General features: G+C 37.8%; 1 pseudogene; it reads left to right on the top strand.

The window, feature by feature from the left end:
- Window positions 1–276: 276 nt before the first annotated feature.
- LOC145133460 (receptor-like protein EIX2) lies at window positions 277–3,567 on the top strand (annotated as a pseudogene).
- Window positions 3,568–3,885: the final 318 nt, after the last annotated feature.

Here is a 3,885-nt window from a genome sequence, read left to right as displayed (position 1 = left end):
TCTATAAAATGTCTTTTATTTTTCAAAATGTGTAAGTGCTTGTTTGTCAAATTATCTGTTTTAATTTATTCATATTTTGTTAATTGTTACAGACCAGTGGCCAAGTAAAGCCAAAAACAACTTATTTTAATCAAGAGGGAAAAACAGACCGGTACTTATATATAAGTAGATACAAATTGTCCATTGACTTCCATGTCTTCCGCGGGCAATAATTAATTATGGCTCTATAAATGAAGTAGTTTCTTGATCATAACAACACATCAACTCTTCATAAGAACCCTTCTTTCCAATCCATTTATTTTCAAAATTAAACTGAGTTAGGGTCGATAATGGGGAATCACAGGAGTTTGGGACTCCATCTCATTTTCATATGTGTCTTTTTGGTTGCAACCACTTGTACTTGTTTGGGATTTAGAAATATGATTGGCGTTTGCTCTGAGCAAGAGAGATTTGCTCTTCTCAATTTCAAACAGAGTGTCAGAGATGAGTATGGAATGTTATCATCATGGGTTGGCAATGACTGTTGCATGTGGGAAGGAATCCACTGTGACAATGTCACTGGAAATGTGGAGGGCCTAAATCTCAGAGCATCTTTTTCTTACACTTTTGATGAACGCTACCCTGAATTTGTTGGTGAAGGCTACTTAGCTGGTAATGAGGTGAACTCTTCTTTGGCGGAGTTGAGGCATCTCAAATACTTAGACTTGAGTGGGAATGATTTTGAAGGAAGCCAGATCCCTGAGTTCATTGGATCCTTCAAACAGCTGAGCTACCTCAATCTCTCTCATGCTGGTTTTGAAGGTATTATTTCTCATCACATTGGAAATCTTTCTAATTTAAAGGTTCTTGATCTCATCAAACCAAAATATGATGGCTGACAATATGGTCTGGACTGTGGGCCTTTCATCACTGGAGCATCTCGACTTGAGTAAGGTGAATCTTAGTGGAACACATAACTTTGACATGGTGCTTTACATGATTCCTTCTTTAAAAGTGTTAAGTTTGTCATATTGTGGACTTTCCAATTCTGATCTTGGTCCTTCTCATAATTTTAGTAGAATACTTCCCAACATCAAACACTTGGATCTTAGCTTCAATTCTCTCAAAGGTCCACTCCCTGATTTTTTTCTAAACATGACATCCTTAGCATTCCTAGATCTTTCAGGCTATAATATTAGTTTGGCATGGAACTTTGCAAACTTGCTAAGCATGATCCCTTCTTTATCAGTGCTGCATTTGTCATTTTGTAGGCTCGATAATACACATCTATCTTCTCCTCATCTTAATTTAAGTACACTGTCTAACATCCAACACCTGGATCTTAGAGATAATTCAATTTCTGGCATATTTCCATCTATTTTAACAAACATGAGTTCTCTAAGAGTCCTTGACCTTTCGGAAAACATGCTGAATTCATCGGTTCCTATTATGCCTAACCTTCTAGAGCTTTATCTTTCTTTTAACGAGTTTAAGCATATTGAGCCTCTTGGAATCTGGAGACAGTGTTACCTGAAACAATTGATTGCTGCAGGCAATGATTGTGATATAGAATTGATTGACTCACCAAAAAACATGTCAGAATGCTCCCAATATTCTTTGGAGATGTTGGATTTACGTTGGAGTTCAAATGGTACAATTCCAGAAGGACTTGGAAGACTGACCAATTTAAGAGGCTTACTCATATCTGAAAGCAAATTGACGGGTGTAATCCCGAAATCTCTTGGAAGATTAAGATTTTTAGAAGTATTAGATCTCTCTCTTAACCATTTAACTGGTCCCATTCCTACATTCCTTGGAAAACTCTCCAAACTTGACCTTTCTTCTAATTTGTTAAATGGGACTGTTCCAGTTTCAATCGGGCAGCATACCAATCTCCACTATTTGGATATTTCTGACAATTCTTTAAAAGGTGTAGTGTTTGAAGCTCATTTCGCTAACCTTTCGATGTTGAAGCGCTTGGCTGCTTCTTCCAACACTAAGCTGACATTCAATTTTTCACGTGACTGGATACCTCCATTCCAATTGCTAATTCTTCGACTCGGTTCTTGCAATGTTGGAAATGGATTTCCGCAGTGGCTTCAAAATCAAAGGAAACTTGGGGTGTTAGTTTTGTCCAATGCTACGATTTCTGGACCTCTGCCCACATGGTTGCGGAAGATGCCCATCATTCCTTTCTTAGATCTCTCACGCAACAAACTCAAAGGACCTTTGACAAACCTTCCTAGTGGGGGGGAATTCAATGTATCTGGACATGGATTTGGCCAGACATTATTTCTCCAAAATAATCTTTTCGACGAGAAGATTCCAAGCTCCATGTGCAGGACATATTTGGAATATCTTGATCTCTCCAGAAATAGGTTGATTGGGAAAATTCCTAGGTGTCTTGAGAATCTGCAAAAGTTAAATGCCTTGATACTTAGCTCAAATCGGTTGTCTGGTGTCATTCCAAGTTTTATATCATTATTTCGGTTACATTTGAATGGCAATAACTTTAGTGGGGAACTTCCTCGAGAGATGATGAATTTTCAAAGTTTAGCTGTCTTAGATTTGGGTGACAATAATTTTGATGGAAATATACCAGAATGGATCGGAGAAAAACTTAATCCGATGGTTTTGAGGTTACACAGAAATAACTTCAGCGGAAGAATTCCTCGATCTTTGTGCAGACTTTCAAATCTTCAAATTTTGGATGTTGCACACAACAGCTTAACAGGAACCATCCCTCGTTGTCTTGGAGAGTTGAGTGGCATGGTTAACCGTAACCCAAATTGGCGTCTCCTCTCTCCGGATTCTGATGAGAATGTGATTCAGGTCATGAAAGGTGTAGATGTTGAATATACAAGGACTTGGGATCTTGTTCTTAACATGGACCTTTCAAGCAATAAACTTGTTGGAGAAATTCCAGTTGAGCTAACTCGGCTTTCTATGTTGATGGGTCTCAATTTGTCTAATAATCTTCTCAGTGGGGGTATTCCAAACAACATTGGAAACATGACGAAGTTAGAATCTGTCGATTTCTCAAGAAACGAGTTGACAGGGATGATACCTCCAAGCATGGCAGCTTTGACGTTTTTGAGCCATTTGAATTTGTCACACAACAACTTGTCGGGACCCATTCCAACCGGAAATCAATTGCAGACCCTTGCAGATCCATCAATATATGTTGGGAACAAAGATCTATGTGGACCTCCATCGCCAAACAATTGCTCGTATCATGAAGACTATACAATAAGCAAGAAGACGTACGAAGCAGCTGAAGAGCCGAAAAAGGTTTGGTTTTACATGGACATAATGAGTGGTTTTGTGACAGGGTTTTGGGGTATTATTGGAGTTTTGTTGCTCAAGAAGCAATGGAGACAGAAGCTTTTTATGTTTTCGGAGGAGACCATAGACAAGATATACGTTGGAGTCGTGGTTAGAGTTGCCATGATGAAGAGAGGAAGAGAAGCTCCATAGATCCTTTGGAATCCAAATAATTCTTGAATTTATAAAACTGTTATTGTATAAATCAATGATTATTTTGCTTTTTAAAACTGTTATTGTACAACTATAATTACATGACATTTAGATTGGATTACTATTTAATTGAATACCCAAAATCCATGAGTGGTAGGATTTCAACGTGAATTACCGTGCCTCTTGCTCTCACTCCCACTATTGACCTTCCTTCAGCAGTTCTCATCTGAAATTTTCTCATTTGTACATTTTCTCGTTTTTCATGTAAGGAATGAGGTGTACAGCAATCTCCTAAATCTCTTTTTTCCACAAGTTTAGATCATTATTATAATCATTTTACTGCTCATCAATATTTGCATGTAGCAGATTCATTGAAACTGAAGTTGAAGTGTTAAACAGATGTCACTTTAAAGGTATGTGTTGATTTGT

This window comes from Lactuca virosa, chromosome 8, assembly GCF_052849685.1.
Source record: "Lactuca virosa cultivar CGN04683 chromosome 8, Lactuca_virosa_CGN04683_v6, whole genome shotgun sequence".
Classification (NCBI taxonomy): domain Eukaryota; kingdom Viridiplantae; phylum Streptophyta; class Magnoliopsida; order Asterales; family Asteraceae; genus Lactuca; species Lactuca virosa.
Note: the sequence above shows the minus strand (reverse complement) of the source record. Positions and strands in the feature narration are given on the sequence as shown.